We start from the raw sequence: 26,232 nt of genomic DNA on the forward strand, positions 1-26,232 counted from the left end.
ATCCCAGCTAGTAGGGAAAGAACTCAAAATTCAATAAATACTACTGGGAAAACTAGAAAGTGAACTGCAGAAACTAGGTATAAATCAACATTTTACAGTATATACTAAGAGAAGCTCAAAATGGCAAGTGATTTAGACAAACAGTGTGACAGCATAAATAAAATACTGGATCATGAAAGAAATTAGTTGTTGGATCTATAGGAAGTGGAAGAACTCATGATCAGACAAGAGAAAGAGAAGTTGACAAGAAGAAAAATGGGTTATTTTGATTAATAAAATTTTTTAAAGTTTTTGCACAAACAAAACCAAAGCAGTTAAAATTAAAACAAAAGCAAGAAACTGGATAAAATCTTTGCAGCAAATTTCTTGAAGATCTCATTTCTAAGCTATATAGGAAACAATGAAATTTACAAGAACAAAAACCATTTCACATTCGATAAAAGGTTAAAATATATGAATTGGCAATTATCAGAAGAAGAAATCCAAGCAATAAATAGCTGTGGAAAAAAATGCTCCAAATCACTATTATAAAAATGCAAATTAAAATAACTCTAAGGTTCCACCTTACACCCATCATATTGGCTGAGAATCCAAAAAAGGAAAATGACAAATAGTGATTTCTTGTCACAAAATCTTGAATCTTTAGGTTTGTCCAAAACAAGATTACTATGGTCATTTACTACTGGATATTATGTACTTAATCTATTCCACTGATCTACCACTCTATTTCTTAGTCGATACTAGAATGTTTTGATGATTACCACTTTCACATAATTTGAGATTCCCAAATGGGATCATGAAGAGTCAGACATGACTGAAAGGAATGAACAACAACTGCTAAACCACCTTCCTTCAATTTTTTTCATTGATTCTCTTCATATTTTTTATCTTTTGCTCTTCCAGATGAATTGTTATTATTTTTCTAGGTCTATAAAATAATGTTGGGCAATTTGATTTGTATGGCAGTGAATAAGTAAATTTGTTTGGGTAGAATTGTCATCTTTATTACATTGGCCTACCTATGAGCAATCATGACGATATATAAATATAATATATATGTTATATATAAATATATATATAAAATACATATATAAAAATATATATAAATATATATAAAATACATATTTGTATTTTCTTATTTTCTCAGTGGCCTGAAAGGGAGTAAGGGATAGAGAGAATTTTAAATTGAAAATAAAATTGAATTGAAAAAAGATTTCTTTTGCTCTAGAGCTATTTTCTTAGAAAAAAAACTGAGTCACTTTTTAACTCAAAAAATTTTACTAGCCCAAAGATGGTTATAGAATGAACCCAAACTACTTAAGACTGGTAATCAAGATCTTCAATAACAAATATGCCTCTCAAGTCTCATTTTTCACTATTATTTGACAGAACCTCACAGAACTGTACTATTCACCATATTTTCACACTTCTGTGACTACTCATTCTATACCCTTTGCTTGAATATCCTCCCATTCTACTGAAATAATACTCAATCTGAATGTTCCCCTTCCATGAAAGCTTCTTGGATCACCTCAGTCAGAAGAGATCCCCCTCCTTTGCACTCCCACAGCATCCTGAACCACTCATAGTACTTAACCATATCCTACTTTGTAGGTGAAGCAATTTGGATAGATGTTATATCTGTCACCGATAAACTTTATGCTGGGTGCTTTAGGGCCTTTCACATTTATATTACATTTCAGTACACTGCTTCACATGTAGCGAGACTTGATATTTTATGAATGAGTCGCGGGGAGCATGCGTCTGCTTGGCTTGTAAAGAAAACACACAAGTGGGTTCTTATGAACTGTGACTTTTAGTGAATGCTGACCCCAAATATGATTTCCTTGAACTTGAAGTGGTGCTCAAGGGGACTATGTTTGAGCTCTGGGTGCTAAAGAATTAGTCAATTCATTCAACGGTCTCAGAGCAAAGATTTCCTAAGCAAGAAACAAGCACCTGCCACTATGCCCATAATATTCTCTGGTTACACATTTCGTCAGCTCATGGAAGCCCTTGGAAAGATTACAGTTGTGCTGACCCTTTTAATATGAAGATTAGCATGGTATAAACTCATTTCCATCTAGAAAGAATGAATTTAATAAAGAAAACTAAGAAATCTGGAGGACATTTGACTGGAAACTTAAATATATAAGGGTATTTCATTAGCATAAGCATTTTGAAAATTTTTCTGTCTGTTGTTGCTGCCGTAGAAATATGACCAAACCGTGGTCATTCATATTTAATTAAGCCAGGATCTGCCAAGAGCCAATTTTGATTAAATGATTGCTATTTGCATGCCCTACAAAGTGTGTATCTGTCTCATTTCCATTTTTGGTTTGTGTGAACAATATGGTACTCTCTATTCACTATATTTCATCTTTAAGAACACAATGATCCCGCAAATTCCTGCTTATAAGATACATAAACTATAATGAGATGCTTTTTTTTAATGTTGCTAAAAAGGAAGGCATAGGACCCTCAAAGTTCAGAATGTGTGATTCTGTAACATCAATCTTTGGGGCAAATTAATCTCCAAAGCAGATTATAATGTATTCTGTATTAACACACTAAAGAAGGTCACTGCCCCCTCTAACTTCCTGCTCTGTCAAGACTTTTGTAATATCTATAGTTATCACTGGAATGGAAACTGGAATTGGCAGCATTTACAAGAGGCTGGTTTTGTTTCTTATATTAGACAAAAGAGAAAAATCAGGGAATGAAGCTATAAACATTCCCTTCTTGAAAATAAAAGAAAATGAGAGGAAAATAAGCATTTTGATCTAAAAATATTTAACCATGAAAGATTTCAAAAATTCATGCAAAAAGAAAATACAGAGGAATCTAGTTAGGAGTCAGACTGTTTCTATTAAGCCACAGTATCTGCAGGAAGAGGCAACATCACATAAATAAATAAAAGACTACTTCTCCAACATGAATACAAAGGAAAATGATGTAATCAGAGCAGCAGGTTTATGCCACCACACTCAAAGATGTCAGCTTGCATTCTAAATGTCTGCTTTAAGATTTCTTAGAACTAAACCAAAGTGTGTGGATGAGCTTGCAAGCTGACAAATAGACCAAAAGACAAGAGAGATTTATTTCAGCAAAAATACATATTATATGTATGTATATATATATATACATATATATTTTGACCATTCTGTTACAAAGTACAGCAACCTGAATTGTCCTAGAACAGCAAAGAAAAAGATTATTTCCATTCAATTTTTAGAAAGAATACATTCATAGTGTGTATAATTATTAAACCTCAAGTGTTATTTTGGGTTGCCAAAGAAGGAAAAGGGATCAGTTTTAAAATGCCATGGCAACCTGAGCTTAGGATTTCCCACACTTTCTAGATGGTTTTTCAGATTCACCACTCTAATTTTTAAATTGCTATACTCAGTAAAATATGACACAATATAATTTCTAGGAGGCATTCCCTGGCCTAAACTCCGTAGCCTGGAGTCAAATTTGCACTTCTTTATTAGGTCACAGAATCACAGATTTGAAGTTTACAGGGATCTTAAGGCAGTGGAATACTAAGACCTGTAGTCAAGAAGACCTGAATTCAAATCTAATCTTCATCTGTAAAATGGGGATAATAATATATAATAATAATAATACCTCCCAGGGTTATTGTGAGGATAAAATGAGATTATGTTTGTAAAATCTTTGTAAAGATTAAAGTATCAGGTAAATGGTAGCTGCTATTAATAACGATAATTATAATTACCATTTTAATGTCAAACCCCTCATTTTATAAACAAGGAAACAGAGGCCCACAGAGTTAAAGTGCTGTGCCTAAGATCGTAATAAGTAGGAAGCAGTGGGGCTGGGAGTTGAATCCAATCTGGCGCTCAAGTGATTAAATCTAACTGTTGTCGACATTTATTTATTAACGTTTCGATGGACTAGCATGTACAAGCTCAGATTTAATTTCTAAAAGATGGTCAGACCAATGACCAATGACAAGACTAACTAAACTATATTCTTCTTTTAGTTACCTGGGGCCTTGACTTTTCCTCTTCTCCATGTATACTGAATATTATTTTTGTCCAACAATTTACTTTCACATCCCTTAGTAGGAGAGCAAAGGATGGGGAAAAAAAGGTTGAAATTCTAATGATTCAAGTCAATTTCACCAGGCATGAAAGAATAAAAAAGTCAGATGAAATGGGTATTCTGATTTATTGGTGGATTTAATTTATGAATCCCATATCTCAGCTCTCAAGTTATCAAGTATCAGCTGTACTTGGCTCTCTGGACTTAGTTGAGAAAACTGTTGAAAAATTATTTCAATAGTTAAAGATATGGAAGAAAAGATAAAAAGCAACTGACTCTATCCTGCTTCTTACACTGAACCAAGGGTTAAGAGAATCTGTTATCAACTTATTTTCTAGGTTTCAGAGAAATAAGTGCATTATGGGGAGGAGACCTTATGTTTTGAGCAAGGAGGAAAAAAGGGTAACTATCAGGTTACAGATAATTCCATTTTTAAAAATTTAGGATCTCAAAATTGACAAAAAGAGTACTGATTTGTTTGATAAAATCCAAGACCTTAAACTTGATTTTATTTGGGTGACTTCTGAATGATCTAGGTCTTATTTGTCTAACATGGCAATTGAAAAAGGCTAAGCTTTTATTTATAATCCTTTGTGCATTATTCAGTTTTTATTATTTTAATATACTTTTTGGTTGATCAGTATTCAAATATTACAATAAGACCTTAAATATGAATATATTACAGTTATTTGAAATAGGGATTGTCATTGCAGCATAGCCTTTTCCATTTAATCCTTCCAGAATAATTCTTTTTTTAGATCTGAAAATCACAGTTCAATATACATCCCTCTTCCCTTTTCTGCTGTGTGGAAGCACTCCTCTGACAGAAGGCACCTTAATGTAGCATGCGAGCGGGGGTGGATGGCATGAGAAAAAGCTATCATTGCTGGAAGTTACACTTATCCATTCTAGCTCTGACTTTAAGATCCAATGATCTGGGGAATTACCATTTAATGAATACCACTTTCAGGACCAATGGGTTCTTCTGCTTAGCTTCTAGGAGATAAAATGCCCTCTCTCAACTGGCAGGTGGCCTATGAGGACCTAGAGAGTAAGGGTCATTTGTAAAGGTCAAAAGTAGCTTGTACATCATTCTGATTGTATAGATATTTCACTGAGTCCTTTTGAATTTAACAAAGAGAAAGAAAGGCAGTGTTACAGTACAATGCTACTCAGAGGAACACCAGAAGGGCTCACCAAATGGAGACTACATACATCTGTATAAGTATGAAAAAGGGGAGTATTTTTAACAAGGAGAGGGACTGGACTGGAGATTTCATTGATATAGAGAACTCTCAGGTGAGGAAACTTCTGCCACTGCCAAGTCAAAGCCTTCTTTGCAGTTTAGAGTACTGACTAGAATACTGGGAGGTTAATTGATTTACTCAGAGGCAGAGGTGGGACTTGAACCCAGGGCTTCCTCATTTCAGGGTTAGCCTTCCTTACAATGACATGCTGCTTCTCCAGTTGTTTAACAGAAACAGTTATAACTATAAATATCAAGTTACCTACTCCATAAAAACTGAGGTCATTAGGAAAAATTTATTTGTCTCCCAACCAAAAGTCTTATTTCTCTATGTTAGTAATTTGGTTTTATCAGATTCATGTTCCTCCGAATATTGTGCATTACAAAATACTTTGGGTCAGTGGATCTAAGTATTATCTAAAAAGTCTATTTGCATACCATAGAAGAAACTCTGCCTGTGTTACTGTTACTTAGTGGCTCAGTATATTAAAAAGAACTTAATCCTAGGCACCTTTGGTAAAATATAGCAAAGTACTTTGCTTGTGTCTTTAACTTAAGGGCTTTACTCATTTTTATTCTATATCTCACTTGGTTTAATTTAACTAATGTGGCCAATGGTAAAAAGTCAATATGACATATTTTTGTATTTGTATAATAGACATCACTGTGGGTAGAGTAAAAGTGCTGAAAACAGAGCTGGGAATCCTGGTGGTCTGAATCTGAAGATAAGACATTCCTTATCTAGCCCTGAAATACACTGAATTCATCATAAGGCCTGACTCAGGGTAGCGGTAGGGAGGGAAAATGCTCCTTCCACTGCCTAGGAGCTTTTGCAGTGCTTCCAGAGTTGAGTAAGTGAGGGTGAAAGAGGAAGTCTGAAATGAATCTGTAAGAAAGGCAGTTGCTTGGACAGATGGGAGGAAGGTTGGCTGCACCAAGAGAAGGGATATTTGGACTGGGACTAACTGATGTGGCTAATCCTTCCCTTGCTCACTACTCTATTGAAACAATTCTGCAGAGAAGTGTGACTGGACTGTTTCTCTTTGATAGGCTATTGGATTGGTGATATATTTCAAATCTCTATTTTCTCTCTTTTTTATCTTTTACTGCAAAGAGTAAACATACGCTTTTAAGCCTGTTTTACATTTTAATTTGGTTAGTACTTTTGAAAGTGTTTTTCCTTACCTATTATAAAAAGCCAGCCAGCAGTGCCTCAAGAACAGTTCTCATGTCAGAATATTTATTCCTTACTTCCATTTTTGATAGGGTCATTGAACTGGTAGATTGGGAAATGTTGCTTTTAACAAAGCATTTGATAAAATATTTCATTCTATTTTGTGGAAAAGATGGAAAGATGCACACTGGACAGTAATAAAACTAGATAAATTCAAACTAGTTTGTTGGTTGAACTAAAAACATACTTATAAATGATGAAAAACCAGGTGGAAGATTGCTACAAATTACTAATAAGGAGATAAATGAAAATAAAAACCACTCTGAGGTTTCATCTCACAAGTGGCAAAAAATCTTAAGAGTTTCTTCCACCTCCTTGAAGGACCAGCAGAGTGATGATACCCACAGAAAAAGGAGAAGGGGTAGAAGAGGCTCTTGTTATGGCCTGGAGGGGTGGGGGATACAAACATGAACTCCACCTCTCAGGAGTATGTAGGCATGGCATCCTGGTTGCTTCTCTTCAATGATGTCCCCCAGAGTCTTATTTGCTACTCACACAAAACTAGCAAAGTTCCTATCACAGTCCACCCAGGTTACTAAGTTCAGCAGAGTGTATGATGTCTCCAATGGACACTAACCACTGTATGTAATAGAAGGCATCAGCAAAATTCTTCTGTTGGTCCTAACCTCAAAGTGGACAGCCTTTAATTGTCTAATTCTGTTCTTTGCAGACCCCAGACCACTCAGCCAAACCCATAGCCACCACCCAGAGACCAAACGTCCCATTGGCCAAAGCTCTCTCACATGCTAGACATGTAGCCTATAGCTCAGGCTTGTCAAGAACCCCATTGCTCAGAATTTTCTAGTTATTAGATTGATGGTCACCAAGGTGCAATCGCATATACCTCCATCGTAACAGGAAGAACCATCAGTAAATCAATCAATCAATCTCAACATTTAAGTGCCTATTATGTGCTAGGTATCATACTAAACCCTGAGCATACAAAAAGAAGCAAAAGATAGTCCCTGTCCTCAAGGACTTTACATTCTAATGGGGGGGGGGGTAACAACATGCAAGCACATGTATACAAAGTAAACTATATATATGGTAAACAGGAATTAATTAATAGAGAGAAGCTGGGGAAGACATCCAGTGATATGTGGGATTTTAGTTGGGACCTAAAGGAAGCCAGGGAGGTCAGTAGTCAAAGAAGAAGAGGGACAGCATTCCAAGTATGAGGGACAGTCGGAGAAAATGTCCTAAAATGAGAGATGGAGTGTCCTGTTTATGGAACAGCCAGGAAGGTCAGAGGCACTGGATCAAAGTGTACATGTTGGGAAGCAAGGTATAAGAAGGCTGGAAAGATAGGAGAGAAGTAAGCTATGAAGGACTTTGAATGTCAAACAGAGCATTTTGTGTTTGATCCTGAAGGCAACAGGGAGCCACTGGAGTTTACTGATTGGGGGGAGAGGGGAATAAGTGTCATAGAGTCAGACCTGTGCTCTCAGAAAATCACTAATGGCTGAATGGAGAATGGACTGGAATGGGAAAGAGACCTAAGGTCTCCAGGTAGATCCATCATCAGGCTATTGTAATAATCCTGGCATGAGATGATGAGAGCCTGCTCTAGAGTAGTGGCAGTATCAGAGGGGAGAAGGGGATATTTTCAAGAGATGTTGCAAAGATGAAATCAAAAGACCTTGACAACAGAGTGGATATGGAGAGTGAGAGATGCCAAAGAATTCAGAGTGACTCCTGGGTTGTCAACCTAAGAGACTGAGTATGGTATTGTTCTTTACAGTAACAGGGAAAGTAAGAGTAGGAGAGGGTTTATAATGAAAGAAGGAGTTCTGTTTTGGACATATTGAGTTGAAGCTATCCACTGGTCATCCGGTTCAAAATGTCTGAAAGGCAGTTGGAGATGCAAGACTGGAGGTCAACAGAGAATGTGGGGCAGGATAGGTAAATTTGAGATTATCAGCATAGACATGGTAATTAAATCCATGGGAACTGCTAAAATCACCAAATGAAGTACTATAGAGGGAGTAAAGAAAAGGGCCCAGGACAGAACCCTGAACATCTATGATTAGGAGGAATTATCTGGAATAGGATCCAGCAAGGGAGACAGGGAAGAAGTTGTCAGGAGAGACAGGAGAGAATGATGTCTGGAAAACCTGAGAAAAGAGAGGAGGAGGAGAGAATGATCAACAGTGTCAAAGTTTACAGAGAAGTCAAAGAGCATGAAGATAGAGTAAAGGCCCCTGGATTAGGGAAACTAAGAGATCATTAGTAACTTTGGAGAGAGCACTTTCCATGGAATGATAAGGTCAGAATGTGAGGGATTAAGAAGAGAACAAGAAGAAAGTGGAAGCACCTATTATAGATGCCTTTTTGAGGAGTTTTTATTTTTTTTATTTTTTTTTTTATTAATTTATTTAACTTTTAACATTCACTTTCACAAAATTTTGGGTTCCACATTTTATCCCCTTTTGTCCCCTCCCCCCACCCCAAAACACCGAGCGTTCTAATTGCCCCTGTCTGCCAATCTGCCCTCCCTCCCTCCCCACCCCTTCCCTTTGGAAGGCAAGCAATTCAATATAGGCCAGATCTGTGTAGTTTTGCAAATGACTTCCACAATAGTAGTGTTGTGTAAGAACTAATTATATTTCCCTCCATCTTATCCTGTCCCCCATTACTTCTGTTCTCTCTTTTGATCCTGTCCCTCCCCATGAGTGTTGACCTCAAATTGCTCCCTCCTCCCCGTGCCCTCCCTTCCATCATCCCCCCCACCCTACTTATCCCCTTATCCCCCACTTTCCTGTATTGTAAGATAGGTTTTCATACCAAAATGACTGTGCATTTTATTCCTTCCTTTAGTGGAATGTGATGAGAGTAAACTTCATGTTTTTCTCTCACCTCCCCTCTTTTTCCCTTCACTAAAAAGTCTTTTGCTTGCCTCTTTTATGAGAGATAATTTGCCCCATTCCATTTCTCCCTTTCTCCTCCCAATATATTTCTCTCTCACTGCTTGATTTCATTTTTTTTTAAGATATGATCCCCTCCTCTTCAGTTCACTCTGTGTACTCTGTCTCTATGTGTGTGTGCGTGTGTGTGTGCATGTGTGTGTGTGTTATCCCACCCTGTACCCAGATGCTGAATAGTTTCAAGAGTTACAAATATTGTCTTTCCATGTAGGAATGTAAACAGTTCAACTTTTGTAAAGTCCCTTATGACTTCTCTTTGCTATTTACTTTTTCATGCTTCTCTTCATTCTTGTGTTTGAAAGTCAAATTTTCTTTTCAGCTCTGGTCTTTTCATCAAGAATGCTTGAAAGTCCTCTATTTCATTGAAAGACCAATTTTTCCCCTGAAGTATTATATTCAGTTTTGCTGGGTAGGTGATTCTTGGTTTTAGTCCTAGTTCCTTTGACTTCTGGAATATCCTGTTCCACGTCCTTCGATCCCTTAATGTGGAAGCTGCTAGATCTTGTGTTATTCTGATTGTATTTCCACAATACTTGAATTGTTTCTTTCTAGCTGCTTGCAATATTTTCTCCTTGATCTGGGAACTCTGGAATTTGGCCACAATGTTCCTAGGAGTTTCTCTTTTTGGATCTCTTTCAGGCGGAGATCTGTGGATTCCTTGAATACTTATTTTGCCCTCTGGTTCTAGAATCTCAGGGCAGTTTTCCTTGATAATTTCATGAAAGATGATGTCTAGGCTCTTTTTTTAATCATGGCTTTCAGGTAGTCTCATAATTTTTAAATTGTCTCTCCTGGATTTATTCTCCAGGTCAGTTGTTTTTCCAATGAGATATTTCACATTATCTTCCATTTTTTCATTCTTTTGGTTTTGTTTTGTGATTTCTTGGTTTCTCATAAAGTCATTAGCCTCCATCTGTTCCATTCTAATTTTGAAAGAATTATTTTCTTCAGTGAGCTCTTGAATCTCCTTTTCCATTTGGCTAATTCTGCTTTTGAAAGCATTCTTCTCCTCCTTGGCTTCTTGAACCTCCTTTGCCAATTGAGTTAGCCTATTTTTCAGGGTGTTATTTTCTTCCGCATTTTTTTGGGTCTCCTTTAGCAGGGTGCTGATTTGTTGTTCATACTTTGCCAGGCCTAGAGGCCTGAGGGCTACCCGAGTCTTACCTTACCTATCACAGGTCTTCGGCTGGCCAAACCGGATAAACGTATGAGAGAAGAGACTTTCCGGAGTCGAACAAGGGTTAGGCTTTATTCAGGGTCTTGGTTACATGTGCAGGGGGAATTCTTCCTGGGGAGCGAGGAATCTCCCAAGGAGGCAAAGATCTTACAGTAAGAGAATGGAAGCAGAAGTGGAAGTGGGGAGAGAGGGGAGAGGGAAGAGCGAAGAGAGGAAAGAGGGAAGAGGGGCCTTCTGTCCTCTAAGGGCCCCTCAGCGCTAAGAGCGCCTTCGGGCTTTCCTGACCCTACTTAAGCTCTCCTGCCGTATCGTTTGCACCTCAATACCATGCCTGTTAGATAACAATAGGTGTGCCCAGATCCGGGCCAGTCTCGAGGGCGGGGATGCTCTCTCCCATCACGTTCTCACAGGAAGAGGCGGAAATACACGAGATCTCACTCCTCAATTCCCTGCTGTTTCCTGGGGGGCCTCATGAGAACTCTAAGGTTTACAAGTTCTCACCTTTACCCGCCCGAGACTGTCCACATGGAACTGAGCTTACACCCCCAACAATACTTTGCTTGCAAGTCTTTTGTTACTCTTCCCAGTTTTTCCTCCACCTCTCTATCATGATTTTGAAAATTGTTTGGGCTCTTTAAGACCTTTTCCCAGAACTGATCCCATTGAGTGGGCTGGGATTTAGAAGCACTGACTTCCGTGTCTTCCCCTGATGGTGAGCACTGCTCTTCTGCATCAGAAGGGAGGGGAGGAGAAACCTGCTCACCAAGAAAGTAACCCTCAATAGTCTTGGTACTGATCCCATTGAGTGGGCTGGGATTTAGAAGCACTGACTTCCGTGTCTTCCCCTGATGGTGAGCACTGCTCTTCTGCATCAGAAGGGAGGGGAGGAGAAACCTGCTCACCAAGAAAGTAACCCTCAATAGTCTTGGTTTTTTTCCCTTTTCTGGGCATTTTCCCAGCCAGTGACTTGAGCTCTGAATATTCTCCTCACACCCACCTCGCCTCGGGATCCTCCTAGCCCACGCTTGGGGTCTGAGAATCAAATGCTGCTTCCCAGCCTCAGTGCTTTGGGCGGGGGCAGGGCTGCTATTCAGCGTGAGATTAAGTTCAGGTGCTCAGGTGGGGGCAGGGCCGTCTCAACGGCTCAGTTCCCTCAGGGGATTTATGCAGAGACCTTCAACAATGGATCTGGGCTCCTGCCTGCTTGGGGAGCCCCGGTCTGCTCCCGCCTCTGCTGTTGCCTCCCGAGGGGGCCTGAGTTATGGGGGCACCCCACTCCCCTCTCGACCCGCCAAATAGACCCTCTCACCGACCCCTGTCACCTGTGGGTGGAGGGACCTGCATGGCCGCTGGAGATTCCGTCCCTGAAGCCCGCTCGGATCTGTTCCTCTCAGTGCCGCGGCCGTGGCAGGGCTGTACTCAGCTCCCAGTCCCGGCGCCCAGTCCGCGGTGCAAAGGACCTTTTGCGAGAGGTTTGCAGATCTCTTCGGAACAGAAATCTCCCTCGCTCCAATGTTCTGTGGCCTCTGGGTGCAGAATTCGCCGTGAGTTACTTCTTTGTAGATGTTCTATGGGTTGTGGGTTCGGAGCTATGTGTATGTGCGTCTTTCTACTCTGCCATCTTGGCTCCACCCCCCTTGAGGAGTTTTTAGAGGCAAAATAAGAACTTCTGAAAATCTACGTCCTCATGGGCATGGGCCCACTGAACTAACAAAAAAGGCAAAACCTTAGAGCCTTGACTGAAGGCCTCTGCCTCTGTCAGTAGACATTCATTAAACAGAATTAAACTTGATTTTGAATGTACCATTTCCATTAACAACAGAAGCATCTTGTTCTTTACCCATCTTGTTAGAAGGATCAAATTGAATCACCCAACTCACAATGGGCAATTGAAGAAAATGTAAAAGTATGAGTGTATATCATCTATTTAGTAGTAACCAGGGCCTAATAAAGTTAAATAACTATTTTTCTCACATGAGCTGTCATTTGGGGGAACTTATGGCTCTAGAAACCTAATGGTTGTTTAATCTGATTACCCCTTGGTACCTGTCTCCTCTCAGCTTGATCCTTATGAACAAAAACTTCTAAAAACATGGGCCCCACAGAATCATAAAGACCCAAAGGAAGAGACCACTGGACAACCCACTTTAGATCTTCCAATGCTATATGATGTTTCAGTCCTCACACATAAAGAGGAACATTTGTAAATAACTTGGTAGATAGAGACCATCAAAATACTTATATGAAAAATAAAGGTTTTCCAAAACCCAAAGAGTCAAATAAGTCTCTGGGCTTCCTTTTTGATCTATGGGGAAGCAAGTGTCAATAGTTTATGATGGTTACATCCAGAATCATCTGGGTTTTCACTCATTTAATGTATTCCAAAAAAATTAACTGGGAATTTTCTTAGAGTTGACCTCTTAGCCCTTGTAACTCATATGAGCGAAGCTAATCTTCAGTCTCTGTCACCATGGCTGCAACATTACATAGTCAATGTCTAAGGCCTGCCAACATTACACAGTCAATGTAATGATGGACATTAGGAAAATAGACTTCTTTCAGGCATCTGGCCACCAAATTATGAAAAGGAGAATTTAAATATCTCTGAAGAATGACAATTAAAGTCTACGGAACTCCTCATGCCAAAGCAAATTGCTCTCAATTATTCTCAGTCATGGGAATGAAGAAAAAGGTATTAATGATATTAATAACTCCATACCACTCACCTGGAATCTGGGTGACTTGGCACAGGCTGAAAAGGTCGTGAAAGGCCAAATAATTGGCTCCCAATAATCTATCACAAAGTAATATCTACCTTCTTCATGGACCCAAAAGAGTTATTATAAGGGGAGTCTGTATTACAATGTGCTCCAACTTCTTTATCTCTATTATTAGGGAGGAAAAATATCTTACAATACTTTCTCTGACTGGGGATCCAATATAATTAACTACATAGGATGATTCAAGAAATTTCAGTGCTTTCCATTGGCCCCTGCCCACAATAAGTGGCATAGAAGCTACAGTAAACAGTCATAAAATTACTGACTCCCAAGAACTCAATCTCCATAATATATCTCACAGAAACACAGAATTTGAGAGGTGGAGGAAAGGACATCAATGGCTAACTATTTTGACCTACATACATTTCTTCTGATCAGATAACACAACTGATATCTAAACAGGAAGTGTTTCACTCTCCTTCACTTGAACACAATTCCCTCAGGGTCTTCTCTCAAAACACCCAAGAAACTGAGGCATCCATGTAGAGTCATTGAGGCCTCTCTGGTACACAGTAACCTAGCAACCAATATCCTGTAGCCCTTTATATGTTTGGAACCCCTTACTTCCCTTTCTAAACCACAGTGACTTGGCAGAGGGCTTCTAGTCTTCATGGTGCTGTAATTAAAACAGTCTGGAACTCCAGGTAGCTATAGACTTTGCCTTACTCATTCTAACAGTACCTCAAATATGGATACAAAGATTTGGCAGCTCCAAATAGCCAGGTGGGCTAGGGGGAGTGACAAGGTTGGGGAAGGAATGACCAAAGGGAAAAGAATGTTTGAGAGATGTCCTAAGTTTTGGTGGGGAAGAAGGATCCTTATTGTCACAGTCCCAAATGTCCCAATATACTTTCAGTAAAACCAGTGTAATTAAAAATTTCACACCCTCCCTTGCTGTGCTCCATTGAGGAAGCTGATATAAAGCCAATTCCTCTTTAGAGGACCAAGTATAACATATTTTCTACTTTACCCACCTAAAATGGGACAAAGAACAATCCCTCTCTGGAGGCTCCAACTGATTCACTGACTTTGTAGAAGCAATATCTATAAGCTCTCTCAGTCATGGAACTCTTGAATCTGACAAAGACTTTAAATTATATCCATTATTAGACTACACCTTTATTAGCCATTACTCTCACAGCCTTGCTATTTAAACTTCTTCAAATGCCAAAGTTCCTTGATGTTAAAAGTCTGCTGACTCTGTCTCTCCCATAAAGGAATTCAATCCCTGGGAAGTTATGGGAGCTGGGAAAGAGTGAAAAGGTAAGTCTGAGGCCCTTTTACCATCTGTTATAATTTCCCCTCACCATCAGCCCTACTTCTACTTTCTTCTAATAGTTCTAATTTTGACAGGGTTTAACTTACTTTCTAGAGAAACCTGTGGGTCAGAGATCTTACGTCCTACCCATAGCCTCTTAGTTTCTGCCTTCATTAGCACTGTTGTTAAATCTTCTCATTAATCTTTCTTGCGCATTCAAAATAGAGCCTTTAAAGATTAAAAGCTCATTTATCTCTGACTCTAATTGCCTACTTTGCAAAGATAATTTATTTTCACTTTCCCTATGTTGGCAATTCAGTCTCTCTAGTGCTGTTAACGAGTCAGTGAATATTCAAAGTTTCCCTTTCCTTACAAGGCTCGATTCCACCCATTTACAAGGTAAACAGAAATTTTCTCCTTAAGTCACAGAAAGGGCTCCTTATAAAGTCCTTAACAAGATTTGAGCTGCTACCAAAACCGGGGTCCTCTATCTGATCATCAATTCACATGGGGCTCCCTTTGTTCCACCATATCCTTCTTCTACTTAAAAACTGAATTTATCCACAAGGCCACTACAAAACAACATCTTTCATTATGTCAAGTATTCTGCATCAGAACTAACAGAGGCTAGTCCAATGGTTTAGGCTTGAGGGTTATAATGCAATGACATATTTATAGCCCATGTAATAAGCCCGATTTTATTAATTAGGGATTAAAAGAACACAAGCTCAGAATTAAAAGGACATTAAATACTACTCCCCTCTACCTTCACTTCATATCATGAACCAGGAACAGGTGCCTCAGGTAGGGGGAGTTCAGAAATAATCTCCAGCACAATTCTCTCCAGGCTGGGCCTCTTATATGCCAAACATGCCAAACTATCTGCTGCCCCTTTAATAGACTAGCTAAGTTATGAGCCAATGGAGAGCATCTTGTATATAAAATGCTGGCAGTGGCTACCCATAGATAAAGAGGAGAAAAAGGCTCCAGCTGTGGCCCAGTGTGGACACAAACATCACCTTGCATAGCTCAGTCATCCCCCCTTAGTCATGGCCCCCAGCTTCCCATACTGTTTACACAAAACTAATAAAGCATAGGGTCAAAAAGAACCATGAATGTGTGTCATATAAAGATTATTTGTAGAACTAGGGATATTTAGCCTGGAAAACAGAAGAGTCAAGAGACACACAGAGAGCTGTCTTTAAAGGGCTGTCATGTGAAAGAGGAAATACACTTGTTCTGTTTAGAAAATGTCCTGAATCAGAAGCAATAGACAGAACTTACAAAGTTAAATATAGGCTAGATACCAGGAAGAATTTCCCAACAAACAGAACTCTTCAAAAGAGAAACTGCCTATCTCTAGATTTCGCTCAATTAGAAATTTCCAAATAGATGCTGAATGACCACAGTTGACTTTTTGATTTGTGGTATAAGACTTTATTTTTGTCACTTTGCTGCTACTAAATTCCATTTTACCAGATTTGTCCTCTCAATACCAACTTTTTTTTTTTTTTTTTTTGAGGCAGACATCAACATCCAAGCACTGCAGTGAAAAATGTGCCGGGATACATTCCATTTTGTAAAGACCATGTAAATACTGTAGAAAACAAAGACATTTCTGCACATAGAAAAGAGAATCAGAAGCATACTGTGGCTTAATGATCCGAGATGATTTGGTTCATGAATGAAGCTAGGTCAGATTTTTCTCAAATGCAAGGAAGAATTTGTGTTTTTCAGCATCAGTGGTGAAAAGATGTGAACTAACAGTTTTCAAAGGACTGCAAATTGTCAATGATTACACAAAAGACTGCTCTAAAATCACTAATAAAAATACAAATGCAAATGAAAACAACTATAATGTTTTACCATATATTCAGAAAATAAAAAAACTGGCAAAAGATGGAAATAGTCAACATAAGAGAGGCTATGAGAAGACAGGCACACTAATACATTTCTGTTGGAGCTTTGAGTTAGTTAAGCCCTGCTGGAAAACAGTCTACAACTATGCACAAAAAAAGTGACTGAACTATATATTCTTTGACCCAGAGATTCCATTCCTGGGCAAATACCTAAGGAGACCAAAGACAGAAATAAAGGTTCTACATATACTAAGATAATAATAACAGGAACTCTGGTGGTAACAAAAACAAAAAATGGTGCCCATACAATAAGGAATGCACAAATAATTTCTGATATTAGAAAGTAATGGAACATTATTGCATCATAAGAAATGATAAATATGGAGAATTCAGAATGTGGAAAGATTTGTATAAATTGATGAAGAGTAAACATTTATCTGAATGAGCAAATTAAGACAATCGTGACCTTTTATATTCCTACAAGAGTTAAAATTATATTTTTCTTTATATTTTTCATTTTTAATATAAGATATGGGGAGTAGTTTAAAGTTCTTAGAAATTTTACATCTCACATGAAATGAGATGTATTCTGAAAAGCTGAGATCCCTTAATAGGGATAAATCTAGTTCTGTGAATATTTACTTCATCTAGAATCTATTTGCCATGTATGGTAGCAGTTTTGAAACATATATGATCTTAAAATTTTGGAGCTAGAGAGGACTTGAGAACATCAGTTCTTAAATTTTTTGTGACATGAACCTCTCTGCAATATAAGGAAATCTATGGATATTTTCTCATAATGTTTTAAAATTCACAAAATAAAATATTTAGGATGAAAAAGGAAACCAATTATATTAAGACATAGTTATCAAACATTAAAAAAAATCCAAGTTCATGCATACCAGGTTAAGAACTCCTGATTTAAGAGATCATCTACTACAATCCTCTCAGTTTTAAAGACAAATAAATTCAAACATAGAGAAGTTAAATAATTTGCCCTAGATCATTCAGCTATTTAAAAGCATCTTGGGGACAATTCTCCTGTCTCCTAGTTCACTGTTCTTTCCATTCTCTGTTCGTAGCAGAGTGGAGCTAAAAGAAGTCTTAAGAAATCATTTGATCTAGTCCACCTTCTTTGGGTAGGTGAACATTTCAAACATCCAAAAGAGATAGCTGATTTAATCTTGAAAAAACTGCTCCAAAGAAAAGAAAATCTTATTTGACTTGTGAACCATTTTACTCATCTTGGCTCCTGCTACCAATGTCACCTTTTATAGTCCTAACTACCTCTCCTGTATTAATTTGTCATTGTTCATTTGTTTCAGTCATGTCTGATTCTTCATGACCCCATTTTGGGGTTTTCTCGGCAAGTAGTTTGGAGTAGTTTGTCCTTTTTGCTCATTTTGGACGTAAGAAAACTGAGGCAAACAAGGTTAAGTGACTTATCCAAGATCACACATCTAGTATGTGTCTGAGGCAGGATGTGAACTCAGGTCTTTTTGACTCTAGGCCTGGTGCTCTACCCACTGAGTCACCTCTCTGGCCTATATGCATTTGTGGAAAATATTAACTTAATCGTACCCTAAAACTTAAATTTTCATGGAAGCTAACATGAAAACCAAACATCAACCTTGAGTTAATGCCAGGGCTTGCTTTTACAGCAACGTACAAAACACTCCTTTTATATATAAATGCATAAATACGCATTTCAGGCATAATTGGTCTGTGAGCAGAAATTGGAATACATAAACAGGGCAGGAAATTGAGTGAGAATGGGAGAGATAAGACAAGGCTAAAAATGAAGGTCAGGTGCCAGACCAGAAGCAATTCAGACCTGGGGAATTACCTAGAAGTACATTGATTTAAGACAGACAGAGTTTAAGACTGGGCATCAGATAAGCAGGTTAGAGTGAGAGTGCACATATGTACCATAGACCTGAGTAAGGGTGAAATTAGCCAGATGGCCAAGAATCCAGACAGACAGATATCTAAGGGCAATGAAAGATGGGTAGTCCAAGTAGATCATCAAGAGCTCAGGAATCTGAGTGTTTAAGGCAAAACTAGTTTAAGGTTGATGAGGGTTCAAAAACCCAGATAAATAATCTAGGCGACAGGGATGGGGGTCCAGGAACCTATAAAGTTATTTGTGTCAGGTGTCTGGAAACTAGATGGTCAATTCAGGTATCAGAGAAGTCAAGACCCAGACATACAATTCAAGCAACAAAGAGGGGGTCAGAAACCAGAAAGTCAAAAAAATGCTCTCAATCACTTTTGATTAGAGATGCAAATCAAAACAACTCTGAGATACCACATCACACCTATCAGATTGTCAAACATGACAGAACAGGAAGATGATAAATGTTGGAAAGGATGTGGGAGAGTTGGAACACTAATTCATTGTTGGTGGAGCTGTGAGCTAATCCAACCATTCTGGAGAGCAATTTGGAACTATGACCAAAGGGCTACAAAAATGTGCATACCCTTTGACCCAGCAATATCGCTTCCAGGACTGTATCCCCAAGAGATCATAAAAATGGGAAAGGGTCCACATATACAAAAATATTTACAGCAGCACTCTTTGTGGTGGCCAAAAACTGGAAATCAAGGGGATGTCCATCAAGTGAGGAATGGCTAAACAAGTTGTGGTATATGAATGTAATGAAATACTATTGTGCTATAAGAAATGATGAACAGGAAGACTTCAAAGAGGCCTGGAAAGACTTATATGATCTGATGCTGAGTGAAAGGAGCAGAACCAGGAGAACTCTGTGCACAGCAACGACCACAGTGTGCGAGAGTTCTTTCTGGTAGACTTGGAACTTCATAGCAGTGCAAGGACTGAAAAAAAATTCCCAATGCCTTCCACATTCAGAGAAAGATCTATGGAATTGAATCACATAATGTACCAGATCATTTTTTGTGTGTCTGTATTGTGTTTTGGTTTGTTAGATGATTTCTCCCATTCATTTTAATTCTTTTACACAGCATGACTATAGTGAAAGTGTATTTAATAGGAATGTATGTGTAGAACCTCTACAGGATTATATGCTATCTCGGGGGGGGGGGGGGGGGGAGGGAGGGAGAGGGAGGGAGGAGGAAGGGAAAAATAATAATCTAAGTTGTATGGTAGTGATTGTGGAACACTGAAAATAAATATAATTAATTAAAAAAAAAAAAAGAAACCAGAAAGTCAGTCTGGAGAATGACCCTAGGCATAGGAGAATGACTTAAGAAGATCTCAGTAACTGAAGGCAAGTTATAGTTAAGGTGCTTATCAAATACTTCCTGACAAGGTAGAAATAAATCCCAGGGCAGCAGAGAGCTCACAAGTGACAAGAGATAAGTCCACCCAGATGACTAGTGGCTAGAGAAAAGAGTTGATCCTGACAATGGCAATGAACCTAGATAAAGTATTGAAAAACTGCTTGAAAATGGAATTTTTACAAACAAAATTATTTTAAATGCAATAGAAGAACTTATATGGTAAAGGGGAGTTGTTAAATACTCCTTTAATATGAATAATTGCTCCCCCAAATATATTTTGATAAGCTTGGACTTTATTATAAGGCTTTCTCTAAAATAGGACCACTTGTGCTTTTCGAATCATAAAAATGTATAGATCCATGCTGCAATTCTCTTTCTACTTATTTTACATGTACATACTTCACTTTTATTTTACTTTATTTCTTTTCAAGGTGTTCTACCTCCAAAGAAGTCATATTCTGGTCAGTGCTTCATTGTTATGCAAACTCTGGAAGGTTTTTCTACTTTAAGTATGGACCCCCCTGATGAACTGACATCTTAGGACCAGCTATGTTTGGAAAGGTTCATTACCAAAAGGTTGCCCACCAGCCGGAATTATTTTGTGGTCTCCCCAACTCATGAAGCCCATCTAGTAAAGTGCAGAGAAAATGTAATCTGCAAAAATACCCACAATGATGACACCATGGATCCTTTTGAAATTGAAGAATAACTGCGTTATAGCCACAGTGATACATTATTAATATCAGCGGCTTCACTAGAATTAAAATTCTTGCATTATTGGTCACAGAGTCCACTTAATTCAATTAAAAAAACAAAGATATGTTAAGGGACTGCTAATGAAATACTACCTGCCCTCAAAGGGCTTATATCCTATAGATCTATTACCATCCACAACAATTCATAAAGTAATGAATAAAAAACTCATTACATTTATATGACTTTATATTCTACAGGATGAATATGCTGATTCTAATCAGGTGTATGCTCTAAGCCTTTCCATGTTGATTACATTAATGAGACTAAATTATAAATTTAGATTAGACACTGAGCTTATTTACCCTAAAGAAAAGAAAGTAGGTAAGAGATGTCAGAAGAAATCATTAAGTGTGATGGACTCAGTTTGTAAGTATATTAAAGAATATAGATCATATCAAATGAGTGACGCTCATTTGGACAACTTTTCATTGAGAACAGAACAAAAGGCAGTGGACTTAACTTTTAGCAAAAGTGACTGAGATGAGGCAATAAGAAAAACTTAATGACTTTAAGAATTTTGAGATACTAGAATATATCTTAATTATCAAGGAGGGTTTTATGATGACCTCCAGAAACTTAAGGGAAAAAATAATTATTAATTATTAATTAAAATAACTTGCAGAATGAAGTTCTTCCTGGAGGTATGGAAATATATCCAATGGTCTTTTTTTTTTTTTAATAAGTGGCACTGAGGTACTTAAGCAAGCTCATTTTATTGTTCTCCTTAAGTGAAAATTTTCAAACTGCGCATAAACAACTTTTAACAGATATTGTTTCATCTGTTTTTTAATACTGAATAGAATCGAACATTTCAATTCCAAAAGGAGGCAGGAAGTTACTATTTTAGTTAATTAGAAATAGATCCTTCTTATACTTAGACAATATGGATGTCTAAGCCCACCGAAAAAATCTCAATCAATATCCATTTTTTAGTTATCATGACTGATTCCTAATTATCTAGGCTAACATTTAGTATAAAGTTATACAGACTATAAAAACTATATAAGAGCCAAATACTATACAGATATGGAAACAGGGTTCAAGGAAAACACCACATTTTTGGCAGCCAAAATAATAATATACTTCACAGCATCCAAGTATGGTCCTCGTCTAATGATGTATTTTTATTGTCTTCTCCATGCCTCCATTTTCCCATAATTAAAGGGAAGAAGGTGAACCAGAGGATTTGATCTGTTTCAGTTCTAAATTCTATACTTCTTAGCCTTGCAGTCAGGAAGAGCTGATTCCAATGTTCTTCCTCAGACATCATTTGCTGTATGATCATGATCAATTCTTAACTTAACTTCATCAGACCTTAGTTATCTCATGTATAAAGTGAAGGGACTGGATTTGATAACTTCTAAGGTCCCTTCCAATTCTAAATAGATGAACCTTTTATTTAGGGGACCTTCCTTCTGGAGTAGGAACAAGTTTTCAATAGGCTTGATTTAGCAAACTAACTCTTTAGACTGAAGGGTCATGCATTCCCCAAGACATCTTATGATGCCATTTAAGCCAATAAGAATTTCTATAGGGTAAGAGGTTGGATATACGACAAAGTTATGGTTTGGTGATTTCTGATGCCTACATGTTTTCAAGAATCATACCAGCTTAGAAGTCAAACATAATCAATAATTTGCACTTACTTTCCTTTGTTGTATCCATTCCCCATCCCCCAAACTTCTTAAGCATCTGACATTAACTCATTCTTTTTCACAATATTCTATGGCTAAAGATGTGTCACATTATCATCACTATTATTTACCAATAAAAAAAAACTGAGGCAAGAAAGATAACAAATAAGAGTCAGAACACTTATCAAAACTAGAATCTTTTGAGATCAAAGACTATTTTTACTCACTAGTTATTTTTATCATCTTACCAGTAAAGTGTTTACTTCCTCTTCACAAGATGTACACATTTAACTGGAAGGCACATTAAAGATTATCTAGTTCAGTCACCCCAGTTTACAGATGAAGATACTGAGACTTGGAGCACTGGAATGACATGATGTGACACCATTGTGATATTCACAGTGTCTACAGCGACCGTGAATATCCTGGCGCAGAAATATTGCAGACTCTCCACATGGAAGACAAGACCAAAACATTTATTCAGACACCAGAAAGCCAGCTCCATCACAGCAACAAAAATCTATACACAATAACAAGGCAGAGGACAACACCAGCCCCAAGGCTTCCCACAAACCAGCTCCATTAAACAAATCACAAACAAGCTCTTTCACTCACACTAGCCAGCTGCCTGCTCTCATCTGCATCCTTCCTAGCTCTGGCTACTGTCTGACTCACTTCCTCTCAGCTCTGCTCTAGCTCCACCTCTTCCTGTTCTACCCTTCAGCAAACTCCTCCCACCATAGGATCCATGTGATTCAGACTCATGTGACCCAGGCAGGTCACATGGGCTTATTAATGAATGAGAAATTGTAAATTACCATTACACTTGCCCAAACTTACAAGAGTAGTAACAAAGCCAGGATCCAAACCTTTAAATTAGGATTGCTGTCAAATTTCCCAGTATAAATCATTATTTGCATTCAAAGAGTAACAATTTCCATTGTTACTTCAGGTGTTTTCTAACTACTTGCTATCCTTCTTGTCGATTTTCATGTGCTTTTTCTAATGGATAATGGTGGTTACTGTAAAAGGCCTTATGTTTATCATTTAGAGGCCTCTTTTGCAAACACAGTTTAATGCAGGGAAAGAGACATTTGACAAGGCAGACATACATGCTCTCTTAATCTGCTAATAATCTTTTTAGCCTTTATAAATTAATGCATTGAGTTTGTCAGCTTGTCTAGACTGATTGGCAGGGATCTAGGAACAAAAGTTCTTCATGTTAAGCATCAAACAATGTCGCTGAAGAAGTTATCAATGGCAGACTCATTTTGGGACTAAAGGACAATATTTGAGAATTCAAAGATCAATAATATTCACAATTCAGAAATTATCTTCATTTAGCCAACATTTGACTTTCTAAATTTCATAATTTTCTATTTATACAAAGAATTTAAACATTATGATTTTGAATTTTACACATATTTGTGATTAAATTGCCTTTTCCCCATTGTGATACATGAATGAAATGAAATATTTTGGTTCCATAAGAAATGATAAATATGAAGAATATAAAAGCATGGTAAGTAAGACTTATATAAACTGATGCAAAGTGAAGTAAGAAGAACCAGGAAAAGAATAAGGCACAATGACTACAAGGCAAATGGAAAGGAAAACAAAATTGGAACACTATGTATAATGACCAGCCTTGGCAATACAAGCATGAGATGTGAAAATGTAGCTCACTCCCTTCTTTTCAGAAGTAGGGGACTATGGGATTGGGAACACTGGACATACTGACTTGGCTGCTGTATTGCTTATCTTGCAGAATTGTTTCTCTCTCTAGCTCTCTGTCTTTCATTCTTTGTTACAAAAGATGGCTCTCCATGGAGGGACAGAGAAGGGATTTGTTTGGAAATAAAAGTCATGTAAAAACGAACTATATCAATAAAAATACATTCTCTCCAGACTCTCTTTGGTTCCTCCCTTTTCCCTATGATTCTTGCATAGGGAGATTTAATTGTTTCAGACACTATAATGAGTCTTACTTGTACCTTTCTGAATTGAAACTAAGTTATCTGAAGACCCTAGAATTAAAACATTTATTCTGATCTCTTTAATGGCTTTTGGTACATACCTTTCTTATAGGGTGTGTACAGAAGTTGCACATTGCTTTTCACTGAAGTGATGAATTAAACAGTAGTCTAAGATGTATTCAATTAAACAAACTCTCAGTGAGCACCTGCTGTGTGCAACACATTGTTCAATGTGACATGTTTAGTAAAACAAAATGAATAATAGTCCCTTCCCTCAAAGAGTTCATATTCTATAAGTGAGTACAACACACTGATTAGCAAGTACAAGATAATTTTGATGAGAGAGCACTAAAAACTGGGAGGTGAGGTAAAATTAGACAGCAATGACTTACTATAGGACATGGTACTTGAGCTGACCATTGATGGAAGAATTCTAGAAGACAAAAAAGGAGTGCGTTCCATGCATAGGAGACAACCAGTACAAAGTTTGGGGTGAGTGAAAAACAGTGAATATAATGTCATTCTACAGATCTCAACTTTTAAACATTCATTCACTAAATATTTATAGATCACTTATTACATACATTATTGACTACTAAGCTAGCCTCTGGGGAAAAGATACAAATGCATAACACAAGGTCCTTTCCCTTAAAGAGAAAAATGAAATTCTCTGAGCTCATGAAAATGATACTGCCTCTGCATCATTGTCATTTCTGAACAATCCCCAATCCAAATAGCATCCTTCAGTTAACACAGAAATATAAAAATATAAAACAAACTAACATTTTGATCAAAAAGAAAAAAATCCGGTATTTTTTTGCTCTTGTCACCTGAAGGGAAAGAGCAAGGCTTCTCACTGGCTAAACTACAGCAGCAAAGCCAGGGCTTTTGTTATTGTTGACAGATGTACGGAATAAAGGTAGGGATGGTGAGCTAGGAGAGTAGAATAAAAAAACTCCTTGCTACCTTTGACTAGCTTTTATTCTCAGATTCAATTGAGTTTCAAGAGGAAAAGGATCTTGCAAATCCTTCTCCCTACCCCCAAAGGAAAATTTTTGTATTTATATATTTATTTTTATTTCTCTTTTATAGTCTTATATACATAAATGTCATCTTGCTACTATAATGCAAACTCCATGAGGGCAGTTTCATTTTTATCTTTGTTTCTCTGGCCCTTAGCGCAGTAAAAAGTAGGCACTTAATAAGTACTTTCTGATCAACTGACTGAAGGTTAAGGGACAAGATTCTATACAGGTTCTGTGGAGTTTCCTTAGAAAAACACCATGAATGGGTTTTGAAGGCACAGAATCTCCAAAAATGATTTAATGCAAAGTGTAAAGAGTTTACAATGCTGTGTCAGAGAATTGTCTCAAACAACAAATGGTTCAGCTCCAGATATAGATAGTTTAAAGAAAAGATAATTTTAACTTGGGTGTACGCTGCTGGCTTTTTTTTTTTTTTTGAGGCCCTAGGGTGAGAGTAGTAATTCATCAGCTTAATAGCCAGTCCGACCTTACCAGGGAGAGGTTCTCAAGTCATTACACCTTAGCAGATGGAACTCAAGATGGCCAAGAGGTGGCAATGAAAAGATAAAACTAAGAATCAATTGTAAAAGAGCTGCTCCAGAATCATGAGCTCAGCGGAGACACCTCATAGTGATAAGAAGACCAACGAATAATGATAGCTATCATTTAAATAGTATGAGAAATATTTTCCTCTTATATTTAATAACTAATTATTGTATTTTTGTGCTTTTTTATTGTACTTTTTTACTTCTGCATCCAGAAACCAACCTGTGGAGATCTCTCGTAAAGATTTATCTAGATCAAGATATAACCAAGATAGTAAAAGGAATTCTAAGTTTGGGCTAACAGGTACATTCCTGTTCATTATGTTTTCTCAGACAGGTCTGGGAAGTTGATTGTCCCTTTTGTCAGACAGGTGATATGGAAATTGATGTCTTTTTGATCAAGATTTGGGTAACCCAAGTTATGTACCCCAAGACTCTCACTGTAATATAGTCCAGTCTCTTACTGTACTTTTCATTTTCTCATTA

The 26,232-nt window shown here is 37.6% G+C and overlaps 1 protein-coding gene and 1 long non-coding RNA gene across 2 annotated transcripts in view; one reads left to right on the forward strand and one right to left on the reverse strand.

Moving 5' to 3' along the window:
* The window catches only part of ACYP2 (acylphosphatase 2), a 227,088-nt gene that overhangs the window by 63,396 nt on the left and 137,460 nt on the right, over positions 1-26,232 (reverse strand). The gene's annotated exons all lie outside the window — the stretch shown is intronic.
* Positions 13,993-20,594, forward strand: LOC140521013 (uncharacterized). The gene is made up of 3 exons (XR_011972753.1): positions 13,993-14,073; positions 14,647-14,692; positions 20,242-20,594. It is a non-coding gene; the product is annotated as an uncharacterized lncRNA (long non-coding RNA).

The sequence above is a fragment of the Notamacropus eugenii genome, chromosome 1, assembly GCF_028372415.1.
Source record: "Notamacropus eugenii isolate mMacEug1 chromosome 1, mMacEug1.pri_v2, whole genome shotgun sequence".
Classification (NCBI taxonomy): Eukaryota; Metazoa; Chordata; class Mammalia; order Diprotodontia; family Macropodidae; genus Notamacropus; species Notamacropus eugenii.